At 36.4% G+C, this 25,069-nt stretch overlaps 1 protein-coding gene across 25 annotated transcripts in view; it reads right to left on the minus strand.

Annotated features, from left to right (window-relative positions):
* TENM2 (teneurin transmembrane protein 2) overlaps positions 1 to 25,069 on the minus strand; it is a 1,469,731-nt gene that overhangs the window by 1,302,048 nt on the left and 142,614 nt on the right. Inside the window, exon 1 of one of the 25 annotated variants that reach the window (XM_080555517.1) lies at positions 1,921 to 2,101. The exons of the other annotated variants lie outside the window; for them this stretch is intronic. The gene's annotated coding sequence lies outside the window, so the exon portion shown is untranslated. Of the gene's footprint in view, positions 1 to 1,920; positions 2,102 to 25,069 lie in introns of those variants that run through there. 25 annotated transcript variants of the gene reach the window in all.

A 25,069-nucleotide genomic window follows, 5' to 3' on the forward strand; every position in this document is an offset into this window, starting at 1 on the left:
TTATTTAAATACCTTTTAATAAAATGCCTTTTTCTTTCATTTTCTTATTAACTAGGCACTATTTGAGTACTTCGGATTAAAGTATCCAATCACATACCCCACAGTCTAAAACTCTTATGCTTCACTAGTTTGAAAACCAGAGAAACAAAACAGAGAAGAGGTGTGACTACTGTATGTACCCCTGTACTCATCAGAGGTACAGGAACACTCTTCCTGAACAACTGCCACCCCCATTTTCATTCCATCTTTGTTCTGTGGTTAAAAAATATTTTTTTCATCTGAATTCTTGAAATACACCTACACTATTTATGACTATAAATCATTATCTAAGCTGATTTTGATAAGAACTAAATGAATGGACAAATGAACAGGCAAAGAGCTACATGCACAAAGCTGAAATACAAAAAATTTGATTTTAACTCGATAATACATATATATATATATTATATTTATTTATTTATTTTTTTACAGTGCATGTGGTCAAACAAGTTACCCTGAGAGGCTGTGAAGACTTCATCTTTAGAGATATTCAAAACCCTGCTGGACGCGTAGTCCTGGACAACCCACTCTTGATCTCCCTGCTTGAGCACAGGGCTTGGGCTGGATGGTCTCCAGAGGTCTCTGCCAACCTCACTGACACAGTAATACAGTCAACATCAAGGTGTGATACTATGTCATAAACATAGCCACTCTTCCCCAGACCTCAGAGTCATAAACTGCAGGAGCGGTTAAGTACAAACTGACATTTCACATGATGTTCATGATCAGCATACAATGAAATAGAAAAAAAAAAGAAAAAAGAAAAAAGCTTAAATAATGATATAATTATGGACCACTTCGCATTAACGATAAAAACAAACAAACAAACAAACAAAAACCGCTGTTTTTACGCTGGAAACTACCACATCAGATTCACAGAAAGCTCACAATTCAAACTTCGTTGCATAGATTAATTTAGTCTATCTCTGAGACTGAAGGCAGCTGCCACTGCTGCTTCCTCCCCTGCACAGACGCAGAAGGAAAAGTCTCGTGTAAAAGGGGCTGCTCAGCATCTCCAGTGACTGGCTGCAGTATGCTGACCAGGCCTGTTTTAGACAAACAAATATGTGACATGCCAATTCTAATTCATTTTGTAGACTATTTAAGAGATATATTGACATATTAAGTATTTATGTTCTATTTTCAGCAGAAGTGGATCTCAGACAATACCACTGTATTACAGACAGTGACATGCCAGTTGATTGGGGCATGATCATCCATACTGGAGCGGAAAAATACGGGAAGGAATATTTTCTGCATAAGAAAAAAATCAGCAATTTAAATGTGCTCTAGGACACCCCTTAACATAGACTCTCCAGAGGTTATACCACAATCCCATATCAGAAAGGAAAATGAATTCCACAAGTCACTCTCAAAGCTAGTAAAGTACGCAGGGATTTTGCGTCTTTCTAACAGAGGGCCTCAGAGTTACAGAGGAATGCTCAGAAAATCCTTCTAGAAATGTGTTTCAAAATAATTCTGAGAAACATATCTGTTACTGAAAGGATTAGACACTTTGTAAATCTATGCTTTGAGCTGTGTTCTGCTACCGTGCTGTTGATAATGCATACTAGACCATTACAATCAAAGACAATAAAGAAAACGCAATGATGCTTATCATTAACAGATTTGTTAAATCCATGACTAAATGTGGCTACGTTAGTGTTGTGGTTTAACCCGGCTGGCAGCTAAACACCACACGGCCGTTCACTCACCCTCCCCCCTCCCTCTCTGGGATGGGGGAGAGAAACGGGAAAGTGAAGCCTGTGAGTTGAGATAAAGACAGTTTATTAAGACAGGAAAATAATAACAATAACAATAATAATAATAGTATTACTAATAATGTGTACGAAACAAGTGATGCACAACACAATTGCTCACCACCCGCTGACCGATGCCCAGCCTATCCCCGAGCAGCCGGCCCCCCACCCCGGCCAGCCACCCCTATATATTGTTTAGCATGACGTCAGATGGTATGGAATACCCCTTTGGCCAGTTTGGGTCAGCTGCCCTGGGTCTGTCCCCTCCCAGCTCCTGCTGCACCCCCAGCCTGCTCGCTGGCAGGACAGAGCGAGAAGCCGAAAAGTCCTTGGCTTGGTGTAAGCACTGCTCTGCAACAATTAAAACATCAGCATGTTATCAGCGCTCTTCTCATCCTAATCCAAAACATAGCACCCTACCAGCTACTAGGAGGAAAATTAACTCTGTCCTAACTGAAATCAGGACAGCTAGAATGTACAAACTTGTTTTCACATTTTTCAGTTTTGAATAAAACTAATTTTTCATTTTCACTGCTTCTGGGATGGATTTTTTTTTTTTATTACTATTTATTTCTTTAAGGTCAGCCTATGGAGCAGATAGAGCATGGGCCCATAGGTCAGCAGCACATATGGACTATACATCTGAAGGACTTTTCTACAAAACTAAAATTAGTCAAAATTACCCAGCATCTCAAGTAAGCGCCACATATTATTCTGAAAGTTAAAGAGATCTACTACTTATTATATCCCTGATAAGTATACTACCTTTTTCGCCAGTATTGGTTCAAAATGGCCCAGAAAACTAGGATTATTAAAGACATCATTTAATCAAGTATAAGAAGAAAGTATTGATGAGGTTGGCAATGAGCATTAAACAATGCTCTGGGAAACAGGGGACATGGAAGATGAATGCCCACTTATTGGTGAAAAATAGCAACAAAAATAAATTAAAACAAAATATAGAAATAGATCTGTAAAAAGATGAACAATCTAAAAATAGAGAAATAACTGTAACCACTGTTGAGATTATTACTGTCAATCCAGTGTTAATAAAGTATTCCCTAAAATTGCTTGCTCCACTCTGCCCCATTTTTTGAGCTTCAGCCAGGAAGATGCAGACAGGAGTTTATACACAGCACCATATATAAATGCCGCAAGCACTAGAGAAGCACTCCTTCATTCCTTCTTACAACAGAGAGTGTACTTGCAACACACCATTGTTTAGAGATGACGCCCCGTTAATGAGACTGTCACATTTTGTGAGATACAAGACTAATGATCATCCTGTGATGTATTTGTCTTCTACTTCCACTACTTAATTTATAAAAATAAATAAATACATAAATCAGTTCAATACAAGGCTTAAATTGTACCTCAGCTTGTACCTCACCTTGTGTGCTACAAGGGTGCTGAAGCACCTAGCTGAACTGGGGCCAATACATTACGATCAGTAACAGGTCTTATCAGTGGGGCCATCAATAAAATGACTACTGCAGTAGGCTGGTAAGTATATTAATTACTGTGTTAATTAATATGTTATTAGGAGATTTGAGTCACAAGAAAGAAACTTGGAAAATGAAAGAGAAAAAAACATGATTATAACAGGCAGATCACAGGAGAACACAGGCCACCTGGCAGGAAGTGCTACTTCTCTTCACCTGGCTTGCCACTCAGGGTTGAAATTCCACAGCAAAGGCATTCCATTAACTTTTAGCCTCTAACACACAGGTAACTATTTCTACAAAATGTTGTTATGACTATGTCATTAGGAAAAGAGGTATTTATAAAAACATTTGTTTTTATAATAAGCGCAAAGTAGGTCTTCATGAGGCTTGATTCCCAAATTAGGGAAATAGATTTAGCTGATGTCCCAAATATTCTTAGAGAAAGTATAACTCCAACAATAGATTTGTAGACTGTGCTAATTGTTCCTGAATTAAGATTTTAGAAATGCATCTTTAAGAGAACCCTCAAAGTTAAATATCCAATTCAGTAAGAACCCACATAAAGCCCTAGTAATAACCTCTTGCATAAGAAACTCTAGCTTTCAAAAATGGTTAAGAATGTAGTTGCAGATTTTAATGCACCCTAATAATGCTTAAGGAAAACATTTTTCAAGTTCATTCACATCAGCTAAGATGGTGAACGCTCTAAGTGTAACTTTAGGAGAAAAATTTCCACTGTTAAGAACTACTAATATTATTTGTAATGAAATTTAACAGATGAAAGACTCCAGCAAATTTTGTTTAGAGTGTTATCCTAGATTTAATAGTAAATTCTTACACAATCCATTTTTAGAAAGGCAGAAATATGACAGGACAAGAGGGCAATAGAGTGTGCCTAATTCATTCCAATTCACAGAGTAATGCATTTCTATTCACACAGCAATGCATTCTAGTTTCCAACATGAGAATCCAATCTACTCAATGTTTAGCAGAGTTGAAACAAAATCACAGCAGCAGAAAACTGACATTGTCTATTTCGCTAAATAGAGAAGTACTTTAAAAATGGCTTTTCTCTGTTCTTAAACAGTGTTAGGTTTTATTTATCAAAACACATTATAACAGTAGACATAAACTATTCACAAGAAATGTCAATATTCAGCTGTACTTCTGTTTTGTTTGACAACTAGAGTTTAGCTTGTTATGCAGTTACACCTTGGAAAGCTATTACTCTGACATTTCTTTTTTGTTTGTTTTGTTTCTTATGAGATTTTAATACATAGCTATTTGTTGATCTGTTAATCAATATTCATATTTGGGGAAAAAAAAAAAAAAAGGAAAGAAAGAAAAGAAACATAGTGGCTTACTTTGAACTGCAACCAGCTCTTAGAAAAGACCAATTTAGGTGACAATTCTACCTGCATAATACTGAAGTCTTCAGTAGAAGCCACCTGCATTAAATCTTTAGTAATAATAGTAGAAATGTGAAGTACAACTAGCACAATTTTGGAACTTCTCTTAACCTAATGTCTTAAATGCTTTTCATGTATTTTAAACTGATTTTCTGAAAATGCATTTAAAACTTACTTCTGATGTAATACACAGAAGTATATTTCAGCCTTATTTGATACACCAAATTAAGCCAGTAAAACCACTTTTGAAGAATGTTGGTAGCATGGATTTTCCATTGATTCTGAATTTGCAGGTGTTTTTGCACATTCTGCCTCTAGGAGAGGTTTGCCATATAGAAAACACTATGTTTTTAACAGCCATCCTTTACAACTTTGTATGCCCACAGAACTAAATAACCTTTATATTGATCCATCTGCTCTGGAGTTCAGTAGAATCCAGTTCCCAACTGCCTATATAATGACCTTTAAAATTACCTGCTAAGTGATTTCCTACCTCTCCCTTTCTGGATGCCAAAAATAACAGCATTTTTTTTATTATGCCATCTATTTTATTAACAGGTATAAATAGCATTCTACTATACAGATAGAGAACAGTACTTATAGTAAAAATACACATTTTACAACATTTGCCAAAACATTTATCAATGGACTCTTAAAGTCCATGCTTGATGCTAGCACTGAGCAATTTACAACCTCCTGAACACACGTGTACTTCCTGACACATGTACACAATAAACAGGTGAGACCTTGAAAAATGACATCTTCTTGACGAACAAGATCTAAAAAAAAAACAGAGATGGAATCACACGCTCATTGTGGAATGAGCTCACTCCCACAAAATCAAAGATGTCTGAATGATTGAATTCAACTCAGGATTTATACCTTATATTTCTGTATATGCCTATTGTAAAAGCAGATTTGGTATATTATGATGCAGGAGATGAACTGAAAACCGGAAGTTTGTTTCTAAATGATGTTTTGAGATTTCCATATTTTTTATAGCAATGTTAGATTAAATATGAGGACTAAAGGAAATCAATTCTAAGGAAATACGTGGCCTTATTTATTTTGTTTCTTAAGTATTGCATCTTAACTCCTGTGCTGCAAGCTCTAAGTCAGTTTCTCTATAATTTAACTACACTATCAGAATTTGCTCATTCGATGAATATGCATTCAAACCATTTGATTCTAAAGTAAACCCAGCTCAGCCCCAATAACATACCATTTACATAGCAATCCACCCAGAATATCTTGCAATTAGAACACTGAGCTTGCTTGATCTTAAACTATCCTATCTTAGGTCACAACAGTGACTGAAACACTGAAATTCACCTTGAATATTACTACATTACTAGCCTTTTTTATGACCTGACATTTTAACAGTACAATCTAAATGCTATCAGTAAGTATTAGTGAAAGTGTATCCTTGATCTGCACTTATTTTAGTTCACTAAAGGTCCCATTTGTTTTTATTGAGGTTAATGGATCTGTGAATACAGATCCATTAACCTCAGAATTTTTAAATGTTAAATCAGCAGCTTTAAATAAATGTTAACATGAGGCAGCAATTACTGATATCGTAATACCAACTGGAGGGCAAAGTTTGGAGCATGGACTCCTGAGAATATGTTAAGCAACCCAAACTCCTTTATTAGCAAGATTTAAAGGAAAAAAAAAAAGTATCTCTGCAACTACAAGCAATAAAAACACATTTCCTTGAATGAAAAAAGACGCACACAGCATTTAACTGAAGGCTTATGTATCTGCTAATTCACCTGTTACTTTTTCTTTCACCGATTGTCGTAATGTAAAAAATGCATTTGCAAAGTGATTTACACACTCATCCTGTGGGTATTATTACTTTCCAAATTAACGTGTCACAACCAGCACTTATGAAAGAAAGTTTGCTGTTCCCAAAATGGTGATTATACAGTGTTTGAATAGCTTGACATTCAGAATCAGAGTTTATTATAGACCAGTTATTTCATATCCATGGCAATTGCTCTAAAGAAGAATTGCTCTTGGGGAAGACAGCAGGAGCATTATCATTAGTGAGCACAGTGTTGTGCAAAAAGCTCGCTGTAAGACAGACTCCCGAACAGCGACAGGGAGCATCCCACCACAGATTTCCCTCTTCCCTCAGCAACAGGAGAAAAGGGAGCTGCCACAAAATACACACGTTTCGGTGGGGGTATTTTACATTTAATGACAAGATATTCTTTAAAGGAGTACACGTACTTATTCGTAACGAGAAATCTTCCTTTTTTTTTCCTGCTTTCATGCTGTGGTGACTTGATAATAAACTCAAAGAGATTAATGACTTTTCCTAGATACATGTATTGAGTCAATAGTTTTTCTCAGATTAGATTTAAGTTGTGTAACCTACCGAATTGTAGTTATTAATATCATGGTCCATGGGCCAGAGCCACAGTAGAACTGTTTTCCTACTGCTACTGAAGTATTTTCAGTGCTCAAATAGGAGGACGAGCACATTTGCAGACAGTGCATGAGCCAAACAAGTCTATTACGTGTGCGTAGTGCATCCAATGCCGCTAAGCAGGCACTCGGAGGACTGCAGATATGTTTTCTGTTTATTGCCATTGACGGAATTTGTATTTGCAGTTAAGGTAACTGCATGAAATGTGCCTTGGTTTTTAAAATGCTGGTTCTATCCATACTGTCACACCTTACAAAAAGGAATCCTAATTGCATGGGATCCCTGTTTGTCAATCTGTTGCCAAAACTGACAGAGGACTGGAAAAAAGGCTTTTAGCTTTCTCGCTGCCTGAAATTGTAATTACATTAGGACTACTGTAATTCCACTCTGTTTATTCCTAACAACAATAATATTGTTAACAACTTGTCACCTCAGGGATAATAGCCACAGAGCTTAGGACAAGTATTTTATTATTATTATTTTTAAACTCTAACTTTTAAATAAAGCAACCTAAATTTCAAGATTAAATCAAAATACAACATGAAAAAATTGGATACACTTTAAAAGTTCTCTCAGACTTTGCTGGGTGTCAGATGTTAAGCTTATAACTTATTATTCAATAACAAAGACTTCTATTATTGTAGATAACTGAAAGCAGAATTTCTAACATACTTGAAGAGAAAGACATTAACATGCCGAAACAAGCATGTCACGGGTTGAAATACTTTTACAAACTGTGACTGGATCCAAACACAAAAAGGAGAGGTAAAGAAAAATTCATCGTTAGTAAACAGCAGCTCCGCATTCTTCCCTTATACCTGCACAACAACCAGCTTGCTGTCTAACATCACCTGTCAGCCCACAGAACCTCCAGTTTAGCTTAAGTTTGTCTTCATTTCCTGCAGATTGGGAAAGAGGTACTTGTGAATGTTCAGATGTCGAGAATGTTTCCAGGCAAGTCCTTATGATAGAAGACTATCTGATCTTGAAGGCTTTTGCTGTCTTTTGCTCTGCCACAGATTTTATTGTCTATATACCAAGTGTTGTCTCTCTTGATAGCTTTCTACCATTTCATGTATGAGAAATTCAGACCAACACTATATTGCACTATATCATCAGTTCTTCAGATTTATTCCTTTTAGTGAGTTACCCTTTCAAAGTTGCCCGTTAGACTGTGGTCTCCCACAGTGAAAGCTTTTTATTATTATATGCAGCACCAGGTTAAAAAAAAAAAAAAAAGTATACAAACCACTTTAGAACATTGCATACTAAGCAATAAAAATAATTATCTACTTTTGTAGGCTTCCTGGTCTACAACACAAATTTAACTAGTTAAACAACAGCATGAACACAGAAGAAAGACACTTGTTAGTTTGGTACATATGCTTAGAGGCAAATATTGGTCTGTCTCTATAACACACACAACGAAGTAATTCAAAAGACATACAAGTTCCATCTTAAGCTTGTAGAGTACTATTGCTGTGCCTGATCTTTGTATTTCTGAGAACCTGTGCTACTTTCTGCTGGAAGCTCAGTAGCCAAATTCACTACAGGAGAATAAGCAGGGGACAAAGAGATATTTGCTGTTTTTCAAGATTTTCCATTAGCTGGCCACCGAGGGGAACCTTTCCAATTTTTACTATTTACTAGACTATGTCTGCATACTAATCTAACAGTTTAATATCGGAGAACAGCATGCATTTACGACATGTTTTCTCCCTTATGGAAGCGGGGGGGGGGGGGGGGGGACACCACCACCACAACTCAGATGTTTGTTTGCTAACAGTCTACTATTTGCTAACAGTCTACAATTAAGGACATTTACTGCATGTCTCCATAGAAGTGAAAACCTACCAGGTTATATACATTGCCTTATGGATATATCAGCCTCTGTTAAGCCTCAGCAAAATCCCTGTAAATTTATATTAAAAACAACAACTATTAATGATCAAAAATAAGGTTAAAACCATTTAATCTTATTAAAGCCTCATGAACTCAAGGCAATATTTATTGGACAGGACCATTCTCCTACACACCAAGAAAGCCTACAACTCCACGTTCACAATTTAATTAGCAACTTGACTAAGTGCAGGTGGTTGCATGACACTTCTCTTCATCTGTTCCCTCAAGGTGCATGCTACACTGTCACGTTATTCGCTACCATTAATCCCTAACCCCAAAAGAACATTTGTTTACTTTAGCAAACAAGGCAAGAGCTACAAAACAAATATACAGACTGCAAAGGAATACGTCCAGATGTAGTTTTAGTTATATTAAAATATAATATAGGAAAGATAGGTTTCATTAATGTCTTCTACCCTCAGACCCACATGCACATCTCATTATACAGCTAGTTAACAAGTAATGAAAATGGTAAGTGCCACTATGGGACTTAGTTCTTTTTAAGAGCATATCCTCAACCAGAGCTTCACATTCAAGAACACAGACCAGCTGGAGTCCTCAGAAAGCAGAGGAAAAACTACGGAGTAATTTCTGAAGGTTTTACTTAGGTAACTCTTTCCAAAATAGACACTGAAGCTTAAACACATCCATACAGATTTGTGACCAATACCTTCATAGAATTATGGCTGATAGGAAATCTTCCCAATAAGGTCTTTGAACATTTATCCAAATACTTATTTGGTATAGACTGAAACTTGAATCATTCTCAACTGAAACCAGCTGTAATCCAAGTACGTACAAATATGCATATTGGATTAGTCTTTATATTAAAACAACACACAGTACTAAACGGATTATAGTTGATGTCAAACCAGTTCCTGCTTCACATAATGGAGAAAATTGTTAAAAGGAAAAAAATAGTTTCTTTGTAGGAAGTTACTTCAATCCCCCTTGTATCTCCTCCCCAGAACAGACAGTAACACTTCTGTGATAACGAACAAACCAAGTGAATCAAATGTAATACAAAACCACTTGCTGTTCAACATTATCTGTAATTAAAGTTAAACTGGAATGGGAATAAGTTCCTTCACACATCTTCCTTTATTTCCCTGCACCCCAATCAACTAAAGCACAGTGCTAAAGTTGTTCTGTGACTAGGGATCTTCACACTGATAAGTCAAAGTCCTAATTATATAAGATGCTTTAAGTAGGAGCAGTTGCTACCTAGTGCTTTTACACATTCTGGAAGAAACTCATCTTTCAAGAGAAAAAAAAAAAAAAAGAAGATTCTCCAAAGTTACCTTTCAGACATTTCTATACCATTATTATGGAATGCTAAATACAACCCAGGAGTAAAACTGGTTGCTATTCAGTATCCTCTGTACTTCAGAGGGCACATTACAGAGTAAAGGGGAAACTGTTCGCTAGGACACCTCTGCAGACCTGCCTTTTTATTCAGAGGGTATAGTATAAAACTTTGCCCCAAACACAACCTGATTTAGTAACAGCTTTTGTCACCTAGCATACAACAGAGTAAAGTAGCAATGCCATGTAGAGTGTACAACAGCAAAAGCTAACATCTGCTTATTCAGTGTGGTGATCCTGTAGCTTTCAGGAGGTATTTTTGCCTATTGCAGCATACTAAGCACCTGCTGCATTGACAGAGGTCTTGAGAAATACACTTGATGGCAAGCAGGAGAGGATGGAGACAGAATTGCTAATAGCAATAATAAGGAAAACAGGAAAGGGTGTGAGCATTGTGCTGTCTATGTAATTCCCTCAACCCCTTTACTTCTTCAGAAGACAGCAGTTAATTTGGGAAAGAGGCTTTTTAACTGGGCTCATCTTTGGAAATGCTATTTTTACACAAAAGAATACAGTATGGAGATGCATCAGCCTGGCTGCTTCAAGCTGATAAATCCTTAGTCCTATGAAGAGTTTTCAAGAGGTTATATGAGTTTGTGGACTGCATTACACACTGGAGAAAATATGGGCAAAAAATTATAGAAGTCAGACTTTCAAATATTAAACAAAAAAATAGAAAGTGTGAAATGTCAAAACAGGGACATAAAATTACAATAAAATTCTAACATTAAGCATTTTTTTTCCTAGCAAAAAAAGACATAACTTCACATGCAGGTAAGGAAATTCCTTACCTCAACTTCCTGATCATTCTACTACAAAGTTACTGCCACAGTTGGCTCTGAATCTCACACATGTTGGAATTATCAACTTGTAATGAATTCAACTTTGCTTTTTCAGAAGGACCCAGGAAGGGACAAAACAGAATTTCTGCTGCATAAAGCCTGCAGGCAAGCGATGTCATCCCTCCTGTATCACTTCACCAAGGATTAACTTAGTTCAGTAAGCCATAGACTCTTCACTACCAAGTTCTAGTATTTTGGGTAGTAGGCACATCAGGAAAGACAGAGTGTTCCCATCCGCTTCTGTCTCATCTTAACACTTCACCCAAGAAAGCTTGGTAGAGACCTATTTCACCATCACTGAGACCAACATACTAGCTACAGACAATTTTTCAAGATCTAAACTGTAACAACAAAGTTCTTGAAATGGAGACTCAAGAAAGACTTCCCCATTTCCAGCAGGTCATTTTGGGGATATCAGTTTCTGATACCATTGGGGATTAGGAAATAAAAGTATATGAGTCTACACAAAATGGAAGAGAAGTAGAGAAGCTTATTCCTTTTGGGAAAGCAAAGGACAAAAAAACAAAAGCTTTAATGAGAAGTTTTTGCTGCTGCTGTTCTTTTAGTCTGTGCATAAAACATTTTTTCAGCTCTAGACACACATCTAATAAAACCATTTGGCTGACATGTGACATATTTGGTATATGCAGTGCTTCATTACAATTTAATACGTAATTGGTAGAAAGGGCATTCTCTATTTTCTTTCTCTGTTGGTGTTAAACACATATCAACAGGATACTTCTCTGTGCTGCTGAATGTTTGGCACTTAATAGAAGCTCAATTAACCAACCTTTCATCTGTCTGTCCATGTAAGATACAGCTTTACTTTCCAGTGGCTAATTGCTAAGCCAAAGTACTTACTCACTCTGCAATTCTAAAGGCTGGCCATTCACGTGGGAGCTTTAAGTACACACACTGCGGCAAAGAGCTGGCACAGATAACCTGAATAACATTTCACACCAGCTTCTTGTCTTCTCCCTCTGGAAGCTTTTGTCCATGCACGTTAGAACAAGGAGTGCATCTAATTTACAGGACTCCCTGCACATCTGCACTCAGCAAAGTTACCATGTCATACTTAATCCTGAAAGCATGGGGATACTACACTTCTTGGCATGAATTAGATTTAGAAACATTCACGTTCTATATAAGGATAAAGCCAATTCATACTTGTAAGCCAATTAAAATGTTGTCTCAGTCCTCAGAGGTTAATATGGTTAGGAGCTTAGAAGTGGATACTTCTTTTAGTAGAAATAATGAGTGAATGGCAGACAAAGAATTAATAAATTATCTTAATATGTCATTGCTTACAAATAGACAATCCCTGCAGATGGTTTTGAACAGAAAGGGGCTTTAGTTACATTAATTCAAGCATACACAAAGTGATTATCAGCCAAAACTTTAATCAGCAGTTTCTTCTTGGACAATTCCCTGCATTGTTCCTACAGAGAGCAGATTATTCTCCAAACAGATCCATTTATATTGCTCTCTGTATAGTTTTGCTCGCAGTTCCAAAATAGGGCCAAAAACAGATTCTTTGACCATGATAGGAATAAGTTTTAAAATACTTTTTTCTGCCATGTTCTGTTTAATAAAGAAGGAACAGGAGAAATTTTTCTAGTCTCATTTAATTTTGCTGTCTTACACGGTGGGTAACATTCACCTTGAAGCACTAGCATCTCAAAATGATGAAGTATGGTTTTCCATTTCTATTAAGAAATCAAATCAAATGTTCCTAGCACTCCAGCTCTGGATAAAAAGCTACCCTGAAAACTTGGGTAAAATAACTTTCCAAAGTTCAGAAATTAAAAGAAAAAAATAGAAGTCCAGTATTTTACTACTAATAAAAATAATATGGTGGTATTGTCATGCTTGAATTAAAGAGTTTGAAATATTTCAGACTGCATTCACTTCAATTATAGAAGCACCATACTCAAGGCTGTAAATCTGTTGACCTTTGGTAGAATTAGAAATATGATTACAAGAATTCTCCTAAAAAAGACAACGTCACCACCAAAAAACAAACAAACAAACAAAAACTCACACACCACTAAAGGGATCCTCTTTCTGCTCCTTTTAAATGTATGGAGCTAAAATAAATCAGGCATCCTTAACCTAGATGCAGCAAAAAGCACAGAGAGGACAATGCCACTGAGCATATTACCACATTAAAAAAAAAAAAAAAGTCTAATTTACCTGCCTTGAAAGTATATATAAAAAGCTGACTTATGACTATAAAAATCAACATTTTTGTTTTTCTCTTCCTTATCAGAAAATCCACCCAAATCACCAAAACACATTAACCGTCTATATACATAATTTTGGCCTAACTCATATTTTTCCCATTATTGATACCAACAAATATTTTACAGTAATAGCAAGCACAGGACATTACTGAATGTCCCTTTTAAGAAGAAAGAGGAAAAGTATTCTTTGCTCTTGTGAATATGCACTCCAAATAAAGAAGCCAGGAAGTTAAAGGACAGAAACCTCCACTTCACATGTTGAAATTTATGGTGGAATCTACATTTTTTAAAATTCTAACCAAAAGATGGTAAAGAGAGTCCAAAACCTACCTCAGCCTTCACCACACCTTAAAATGTAAATGCTCGAGAAAACTGTGAAAGTACAGCTTTGTAGCTGGGTTTACAAATCACTTCCCTTCAGAAAACTTGTATCAAGACTGAACCACTGCTGCTGGTTATGATTACAGCAATTAAATAAAAAGAAATAAAATCCTTGAAGCCTAAAGTATTTATCATCTCTTTGGTAAGGAAGAAAGAAAATGATACCATCTAATCTTGACTGCAGACTTCCCTACTCCATATCTTCTTATTTCACTGAAGCACCTGTTGCTTGAAGCAATCTTGTCAGCTGTCATTGTGTCTTAACAACTTCTATCCGTGTAACAACAGAAAATCATTTAAACATATTTGTATCTTAGCAGCAAAGGAGACTACCATACAGCATGAAAATTAATCTAGCATGGAAAGTATCTGAGGTGCTTTGTTTTTTTCCTTTTTTTTTTTTTTAAATGATACAAGTGATAGACTCTCCTTTAGAAATAAAGTTTTACCAGCATTTCTGCATCATAAAAATAAATCCATTCACTTCTATAGGAATAGTAGACAAGTGTCCTACATACTGTTTTTTTTTGTTGCATCTAGCCATTAAAATGAGTCAAATTTTTCACAATTCAGTATTAAGTATTAGCTCGTGTCCCCGGTACTTTTTGATCAGTCTGAAAAATACAAACTTCAACTTTTTAGATGTGATTTTACAGACTAAGATTACTTTAATTTACATTTCATTTACATTTAATGCAAACGAAAAAAGATTGCAGTCCAAGTTGAGATCATTGCTAAATATCAAGCACATTTGCTTAAATTCCAGATACCAGAAACACAGGCAGTAATTGGAGGAGAATCTACCAAACGGTGCAGTAAGAGATTCCATCTCAACGCATCTCTTTTCTTGCACAGTTAAAGTCTCTTGTAATAGATGAGGGCAAGATATGTCTCATGTGAAAGACTCTCCTTTCCCTTCACATGCATGTAGAAATAATTCCACTTAATTTATTCAAGGACATGCAGAATACAGTACCAGGTGCTACAGGAAGAGCAACGTCACATGGGAGGTTTCATGGCTGTGCTTGTTTGTTAACTATGTAATATATAGCTCCCGAATTCATATATGGCATAAGTCATAAAATTTGTGGTACTGCAAAATAGTGGTTTAAAGTGTAAAGAACCATAAGGTATACCAAGTTTAGATTTGAAAGCTATTTTTCTTCACAGGCAAACACTGCCCAGGTTTGCACATTGGTGCTAGGACTGGACAGTGTCTTCAAGTGGCAGCAGAGTCTGCTCTGTGCATAAAATCATTGCTATTTGTCAATTTTCTGGATAGAGCAGGAACTGAAAGATCATTGTATGAAGAGAAAAAAAAGTTTTCCAGACACAAGAGAATCTTCTATATACTACTGTCTTGCTCAAGGGCTTACAGAATGCGAAGACAAAAAAAAAAGTTCACAATAAAAAAGAAATCCCAGATCGCTGCCACTTATTTGTTTTCCAATTTCTATTTCCTCTCTGAATTTTTATCCAACTCAGAAACACTGATAAAATTGAAATTGATATCAAGTTAAATCTACAAAATTACAGTAGCTATTAATAGTGAACTTGTATCTTCACTGTTTCCCTTTGGCCTATATTTTAACAATACCATATGAATTAAGTTGTACATGTTTAATCATTTGCTTTGCTTTAGAACAAGGTTATATTAGTTTCATTGATTACCTACACATACGCTTGGCAGATTAATTTGCTCTGAGCTCTTTTGGGGATATGCATTTGAGGTTCTGTTTTGTGCTTCACCCAACTACAAAACTACCTAGAATCAAAGCAATCAAGACATATTTTTCATTTTAGGAAAAATATCAGAAAAAACATACAAAGTAGGCTAACAATCTCCAAACACTAGTACATAGTTTGGCCACTCTCAGAGCTGGAAGAGTGCTGAATCTCCCAAGATTGCAACCCCCTATTTCAAATCCCTGGTACTTTGTCTGCCTGGGGTAGGATAACAACGAAGAGGATAAACATCAAATAACTGAATTCCGCTAGTTCATTATAATCCTGTTGGTTACATAATAATAAAAACAAAACAAAACAAACAAAAAAAATCCCACCCACAGCCTCAAGATGATCCATTTTTGAGTATTTACTGAAAATAATTGAGTCATTGGCAAATGACTGTTACTTGCTCACCTTTATTACTACAATTGTGCATATTTCCTTTTTTAAAGTCACTATCCCAAAACTGTAACAAAACAACTCAGCTCCAGAAACCAGTTATGGTGCAGAAATGCATTAGACTGATCACGATAGGAAAAAATGTATCATTAATTAGACAATTATTAGAATTAGGCAACTATTAGAATCTTTAACAACTGCTTCAGCAGTTCTGAATTAACGATGGATACCTTCTATCTACTTTCTACTAAAATGTTTATGGAGACATGTTTTTCTTTGATGTTTGTCATGAAAGCTAATAAAAAAGGGAGTGCACATTCGAACTGAACTACTATTCAAGAAGTATGATCAAAAGGTAGCTCTTTTATCCATGCTTCTCTTTACCTAATATACTGTATTCAGTAATGAATTGAGAATCCTTATGATGTCCATTTACTTCAGTAGTACTTTTTAAAGCTTTGCTGAAGGCAGGATTGATTCCAATGCAATTTCTATAGCCAGTATATTTACCAAGCAACTGAATTCAGTGTTCTCTATAACCTAACTACAATATAAAACTCTGTACAGTACATTAACAAAATATCTAGAATATAGTAATGAAATATGAGAACCTGGGCCTCACAGTGCAAGTCAGATGTAAGCTGAGACATCATAGACTCATCAGATGGTTTTGGTTGGAAGGGACCTTAAAGACCATCTAATTCCAAATCCCCTGCCACAGGCAGGGACACCTTGCACTAAATCAGGTTGTGCAAAAAAATCAAATATGATAGGTCATAGCCTGTTCAGTGATCCTCCTACTCAACAGTATCAGTGGAGTTGCAGGACAGAAGTCTTTTAACCAGTAGAATGCAGTTGCTTATCCAAATCATACACCTTGATGTGAAAAATAATCCAATAAAACAAAGGAACAGAAAAGGATCTCTGCCATTCATGTCCCTTTAGAAGGAGTCTTCAACTTATCCTCCCCGGGGCATAGAAATCCTTTCCACTGGCTGTGAAGGCACAATTTACTGGCCTGCACAGGAAGAGCCAGAGCATATCTCCTGGGGCAGCATGAGGTCTCTGAGCAGACAGCCCCCAAATCCTGCTCACACCACCCCTCCTTCCCACAGTTACCCTCCTGGGGATCACTCCGGGTATGCAAGGTGGCCACTGTTGCTAAGCAGAGCAGCTTTTCTTCTCCCCCCTTCCATCCTACTACTGCAGCAGTGCCTTAAACTACTTGTGCAGGAACATGTTCTTTTACTTGAAGGTCAGGAGTCAGTAAGCTTTTCTCATCCTAGGAAAAATTCGGTCATAGAACCAGCCCTCTGTCACCAACAACCTCACAAAACCAGAAGCCTCTCCACATGCCACGGGCCCCTGCTGCTGCACTTCTGTGCTGGGGAGTTCCCCCCTGCTCTGAGCCTCACACCACTGAAATGCACCATCTTGGAACGGTCATAAACTGCTCATAAAGTAGCTCAGCCTAAACCTACTGACAATTAGAGTGACACAAAGAAAACAAGAATTTTACTGGTGAACAAAATAATATAATTTTTAAAAGCAATTGGGTACATTTCTTGCACTGATAGTTTTTCTGTACAACTTAGTTTCTTTTCCCTGATCCCATGATTCACTAAGCACAATCATTGGTGAGATACTGCATAACTATTATTGTGCTGTTGAATTAGGAACAGAGATATTCTGGGCAGTGCTTAACTATCAGAAAATTGGTAAATGCATGGATTTATTGTACAGAGAAAAAAAGAATGTAGTATTTCATTCTTTGAAAACCCCTTCTATATTACATTTTTATAGCTGCATGTTAAGTCATGATAGAGTCTCTAGTGGTGTCCCTTATCTAGATGAAGGTTTCTATTATGCTTTGAAATAAATATTTATTTCATCAGGACTGGTAGTAAGATAAACCCTTTTATCAAATTTTATAGAAGATATGCCTATACAGATACACTTTTGCACGTTTCCCCCAAACTGCTATTATAATGATACAGAGCTGAGCTTTCTCAGACCTTCATTCAAATGAGCTTAGATAAAGTGATCTAAACTGATCTTTGGTTTTGCAGATACTAGAGACCCAATTTTTACAGTTAGCCTGACTAAGATCAGAGTGTGCCTCAGAAGCTGAACTTGTCATGAAAATTTCCTTCTGTCGTTTCCAAGTTTTCCTAGTGTTCTTAGGCATTTGATTGATAAGACTTTAGCAGTCATATGTCAAAAAGTCATTTTTTAAGATCAATTATTTGTACAGGTAAGTATACTGCTTACAGGATCTCTTTTGCAAATCTTACACTGAGAGCTCCTGGTCTGTTTTCTCCTTGTATTAGTTGCAATTAACATATTGTAACTGTTACTTCCATAGTCTATAAGATTTACTCAAAATACAAGTTCTCAGAAATTAATCTGATTTTTTGAACCACTGCAAATCACAAAATTAAGTCTTTCTAGATGTCTGTAACATCAGTGGTCTTGCTGTACAAACCAACACATCTCGCAGTCCAGTGGAAGGTATTACTCAACAGGGAAACCCACCACATGTCCACTATAGGATGTCAGAAGTGTTTACTCTCCACTGAATCGAGGTGTTTGCTATTCCATTCTGTAGAAGATGTATGCCTTTGTTTGACTAAGAGTTATTCAGACATCTAAAGAAAATACTTACTTTAATTAGATGATGTCTGGACTCCCTCTTACTTATGATAAATTCTGAAGTTAATGACTTAACCTGCCTGGATCCAGTAACAGAAGTTTAACAGCAGACTGCTCCCGAACTTTCTCTCCTAAGAAAACTTGCTAAGATAAATTCCTGCTATAGAGATGTCGAAAGAGAGGCTATGTAACTTGAAAAGAAATTCGAACGGTGCCTGAAACCCTATCATATCATTGGTATCAAGTCAGCCAATGAGGAACAGGGAGACATGGCTTCCTGATGCAGCCTGAGGAAAGTACGCAAGATTTGTTTCTTCAGATATTCATGTTGTTGTTTTTTCCAGCAGCACTCTTGATCTTGGATGCAATGAATGAATACTTACGTTTTCATTTTAACCTTGCCTCAGTTAAGTGGGATTTAAAGTAAGTGGGTAACAAGAAGATATTCCTCAATTAGTGTGGAAGTTTTGTTGTTTTTATTGCTGTTTGTTCAACTAAACTGGAACCTCTAGCTCACCTGTGTGTCCTTCACCACATAATACTGCTAACAGAATGGGCTGTTTGAGCCAGGTCAGGCTCTGGAACTTCAGCAGTCCAGGCTGAAGTGCCTTCCACTGTCCATCAGTGACCGTGAATGCCCTCTAACATGCAAGAGCAACAAAGAGGTGTACTCAGAAGACCTTGGACTGTTACAAAGAAAATGCATCACATGTGTCTTCTGTTTTACATTTCTTTGATACATCCCAATTTTGAGTCACTGTTTATTACTTGACTTCTAATCCCAAGTGAAAAAAGTGTAAAGCAAACAGGTCCTTAAAATCAGTTATGCTATACAAGCATATATTTCAAGAATAAAGAGCTCCTTATGAGGAAGCAGACAAATTAGTATTGAAGACGGTCTTCTCCTTTTCATACTTGTTTTCTGAATTTAAAAATTAGTCAGGTTGGCAACTCAAGCATTACTTTGATATCTAGCATTTTTTAATAGGATACACAGTCTCTTGATGCTGTTTAAATCTTTATTTCCTACCCATCCTTTACCAATTAAATAAATATCAGCAGCATGAAATGAACCTCTGCTAAGGCTTGCTGAATACTGTAATAAAGAGTATGTGTACTAAAGAAAATCAATTGTTCTCCACTCTTAAGGACAGACCCAGTAGAAATTAACTTCTGAATTATCATGTGATCCATTTTCATTTCAGCTGTTCACACCACCGTGTTGTTCAGCTTTTAGATAGAAAATACCTTTATCTACACCAATGACTACCATTACTAACGATACTCATCTCAAGTTAAATACCTCAGTATCCTCCACCAGGTAGAGCACTATTATCAGTGATGTTTTATGGCCAGAAAACTGCAGCACAAAACAGCAACATGAAAGATCAAATTCTCTTGCAGGTGAGGAGCAGCACTGAAAAGAAAAACAACATCTCCTAGTTTATGATCAAGTTTTAGATTAAGAAGGACATGTCCCGCCGTCCAAAATCCTCAGTCTTTGTCTCCTAGCCTATCAGGTCTTCACAGAGGAGCTTTGTGAAGTGTCTTCTATTCCACTTTAGTGGAAAAAGTAACCTGGATTGAAATACATTGGACAAACAACAACAACAAAATTGCTCAGAGCAGGATAAAGATCACAACCTAAGAAGATTCTTATTCAAAACAGAAGCTACTGAGAGATCAAGTCTGAATTCCTTAGCTGAATTTCTCTTATGGTCACAAGGACATAAACACCGTCTAAATAAGGAAGACCATCTGTATCAACAGGTATCAGGATATCATCAACAGGTTATTTCTATTTTTAAGTCCTTTTGATCTTAAAGAGTAGCATCAGTACAAAGCTAAAATTGCAAAACAACTTACATCTCTTTTCAATCAGGAAATGCAGTATCATGAATAACATAATTCAACATAGAAAAACATTTTTTTCCTGCTTCCTCTAAGGAATCAGGAGCACCCTGACATTATAACATATCACGGCACTCCATGGACTAACTGCTGAGATGGCTGAGCAGCAAAGATTTCTTTTCTTGTCAAAGCAGTTGTTTTTACCACAGTGTAACTAAGACTTACAAGCTTAATCATTGCAAAAGAACACTGGAGCCAAAGCATTTTACACAAGGTAAACTAAGGAAAATGTAATGAAAACATCCAGAGGAAAGCGGTTTATCTGCTGTTTATAGGAATATCAGAAGAATCAAAACACCATCCTTCGATTTAAGATTTTTACAGCAGTAGATCTGATGCCCATTTATTTAAAAATAAAGGAAAACCAATGCTGAGCCAGTTAAATACTACAGACATCAGTAAGCTGTAGAAGCATAACTAGCATGGGTACAGCACAGCCATCACACAGGCAAAAAGCAGAATGCCAAAAGCAACACAGAGAATCGAGTGATGTTATTTGTCAAACAAAACTTGGATGGATAGCAGGAAGACAAAATGCATTATTGCTTCGTGATTTAAGCCACAATGTGTTTTTTTCCACTAGTCACAACTACACAGATATTATGTTATTTGTATTGTCCACAGTGATTTCCAAATCCCATTCCTCAGTCTATTCAATTGAGTTTCTAGGATATCTGCCACTATACCATGTGCTTGCCAGCAGCTGATGACTGAGGTAATAATATTTGTTCCCCCTCTATTTTTGTAAAGGGAAATCCACACACAATACAGTATATTTCTGGGCAGTGCAACTGTTCACAGGCTTCACTGCATCTTCTAGTTTCTCCACTTGCAGCTCCAAGCCTTCATCTAGCACTTCACGCTGCTGAAGCATGAGACTGTCTGCATAGCATGGGTTTAAAGGAACAAGACCTTCATTTGTGCACAGAACTGAAGGAACTGGGTGAGATCCAACAACACATTCAAGCTCCTACAGTTGGACATAACATCTTTGTGCCCTTCTGATGCTGCCATGAATATCTAGCATTGTTGCCTGATATTCTATACAACTAGTACAGGGTTTGACACCACCAAAAGCACTACTGTATGAATATACATATAATTAGCAATACGCAAAAACAGATTACAATCTTAGTTGGTAGGGTTGATGCCTTGACTTTGAATCTCTAGTGATATATCAGGGTTGGGTTTTTTTGTTTTTTCCCTCAGCAGGTCTTTGAATAATGTCTGAAAAATCATCCCTCTGTTCTTCCACAAAGCATTCACATTTGGAAGACTAGTTTAGAGAAAGGTTGTCAATAATAAAATCATGCTCTCTAATACACTCTTCCACTGTCTTCTGGTCTACTGAACCAAAAGTATCTTCTGCCTCATAACACAGTTTGAAAAGAAAACTTAAGTGTTGCAACCTCTTACAGCTGGCTGAAAATACAACTGATGTGGATATAAGTATCTTGGAAGGGAGAAGGCACTGAAACAAAAGCTGTGTTTCAGCCATGGTACAGGAAGAGCACATAATCATTTCTTGTGCTGAAAACAAACAAACAAACAAAAAAAAACCACCTCCACAAAGCAGTAGCTGATGACTTGAATTTTGTGGCCAAGCAGTGAAGTCCTTTCAAGACTTAGGCTCTTTTAACACAATATAAAGAAGCAGAAATTCAGACTTCTTTTTAATGCCTTATCACACATCTATAAAGTCTGATCAGACAGGAGTTGAGGGTTTGGTTTTTTTTTGGCACTCTGCTGCCATTTTAGTTGCAATATTTCACCGCTGCCCCACCTTGAGACAGGACTCGAGACCCATCTCTCTGTTCCCTTATGAAACTGATTCCTCAATCCTAAAATTAAAGGGCAATTTAGATAAACCTTTTCTAATGAACTTCTAGGCAAAAACCGTACATAAAATACATGTAGAAATTGAACCATTTCTACATATATTAGAAACCACTGCTAAAGAAACCAGCTCTGAAGATTTTTATGCTTCTGCAATATGGCTAGCATAAAACTCATTAGCTAGTTAATTCTCAAAAACCATCTGAAAACTAAATTATGTTTTTGAAAAGAATCATTTAGATTGCTTAAGATTCATTATATTGAATTAAATCACACATCTTTAATTATGAGGGCTTAATTCTATCATCTGTCTTATTTTTGGCCAACTTAAGAAATGCCCTAGTACCTCCACACTCTTTACTACCTTACATTTCATCCTTCATCAAACTGGACATCAGTTCTTTATTGCTGCTGAAGGTTTTTTAGGTGGAAATTCTTCATCATTAGCTTCACATTCTCACCCTTGCTATGAATTACTTGGATACTTTTTTCCTTGATCACCATCACCAGCTTAATGCGCTTCTGCCAGTTGGAGAAACTATGACTCCCTTGAGAATCTGGCAACGTGAATACAGCCCTCAGTTGCAACTCTCCTCAGTAATCAATTCTCTCTTTGTTTTCTTGTATATAATTTTTCCCTTTATCTTCATCATTTTAACAGCATAGTCATACCTTTCCAAAATCAATATTCAATTTAATCCCTCTCACTGCACATCAGGCCACATGATATAAAAAATTTTTTTCTTTTGCTCCTGAAGCCCTTCTTTTTAAATCATTCCTTCTGTAAAGCCACTTTTCTCTAATTCTTTTCTTAGCCTTCAACTTTTTATATTAATATTCTTCTTCCTTTGGAGGGATTTGATCTTGTTTTATTTATTTATTTATTTTAAAATAAAATATGTGCTCATTAACAGCTGAATTGTACTCTATCCTCTTCAGAAAAAAAAAAATATATATGTATATATTTTTTTCTTAAAATGTTACTCCTTCATCTATGTGTTCAGGGAAAAAAATACCAGCTCAGATGTAAAACACTTTCTGTAAAATAACATGAACCGTGTCAGAGGAGTTGAAAATTAATATTTTCAGGGAGGACTAATTTGAATATAGCAAGCTGTTTCTTAATACACACTAGAAGTCACCATTGTTGCTATAAAGAAAATCCTCTGGTGAGGAATTTTTATTTATAAAACAATAGTCACAGACATACAGAATTTCACAGCTCAGTGATTACCATCTATTCCAGTCTTATGAGATTACAATCATCCAGAGTTAAATAAAACAATCGACACCTGAATCTATGGTAGTTGAAGTTGCTGTGATCTTAGACACATCGCACGACCATTCAGCCTCACAAGGAAGGAGACAGAAATTTTAAAAATTCTGTAGTAGTAGTAAAACTGAGTCTCTTAAACCAATGCAATTGTCAAGCATGGAACAAATGTGGTTTTGGAGATAAGAACTGACCTCATAAAACCAACACAGTATGAGGTCATCACTGTACTAATTTCAACCCTCTCTCTAATATGAAGCTGTTGCTTTTATTTATTTACTTCACTTTGTATCATCAGCTTTGTTGTTGGTGGTGTTTTTTTTTGAATTAGCATATTATTTAGAGCCAACAAATGGAAATTGCAGAGGTAAATAGCACCCAAGGAGATTTCTGGTCTATGCAAAACCCTCATAGTCAAACCAGACTATGATATGAGTACACTCTTAATATAGGCCACCTAGAACAACTGCACCTAACTACTACAAAGGCACATACTCTGCCCCCCCCACCCCCAGGTCTCATCACAGGATTATAAAAATAATTATGAAACTATGAATATTTAAATACTTTTAAAATGTCATTTGAAAGTGTTCATATAATTATTAACAAAACCCAAAAGTTATGATGCTCTTTCTTGCTATGAATTGTTGATTCTTCTTTCTTCAGTTCCAAAGTGATGTCCCTAAAAACTGTAAACACAAAGCAAACACAAATAGCCGTATCCTACTGGGAAGAAAGTGAATAAAGAAAAATATTTTGAGTGAAAGGGTACAACAGTTAAACAGTTCTACAGAAGGTGAAGCTTTTGAGACAAGAGAACAGTGGGAAAGATTTTTATTTATTTATTTATTTTAACAAAGTACATTTGTGTGTCACTTACAGAAAGAGATAAGCAACTCAGAATGCTGAACTAGGGAGGACAGTTACTTAGCTTGATCAGTCACAAGAGCTGGTAAGCAATGAACAGGTGGCAATGTGACGTTTATCACTGGTTGCCAGTGGGTCAGTCAATCAGAGATTTACCTCTCCCATAGCTGGAAATTGCAAGGGTCACATAATGTATGGCATGCTCAGAGGAGGAATAGTGTAGTCTGATGCACTGACAGCACCGAAGAAAAACCAGAGTAGGACGTGCAGGTGGGTTAAGCTCAACTCAGAGTTTGAGAAACTAGGAACAGGCACTACAACCCTAAACTTATTTTGGCAGTATGTATTAAAAAAGTAAAATAAATACATTTCACATTCCTATTTAGACAAAATTGGCTGAGTAGAGTCACTGCTCCACACTAAGGCTCACTGCCCCTATTTGTTGTACCAGCGCAACTTTTTGTGAGAACACCCTGTTAAGGGGTCAATAAATCATAACCGAAACAAACAAGCAAAAATCTGGAAAAATGAAAAACAAGTTAAGTACTAGGAAGACCAATTTAAGACACTTCTATTTTTA

Source organism: Anser brachyrhynchus (assembly GCF_964034855.1).
Source record: "Anser brachyrhynchus genome assembly, chromosome: 14".
Lineage (NCBI taxonomy): Eukaryota > Metazoa > Chordata > Aves > Anseriformes > Anatidae > Anser > Anser brachyrhynchus.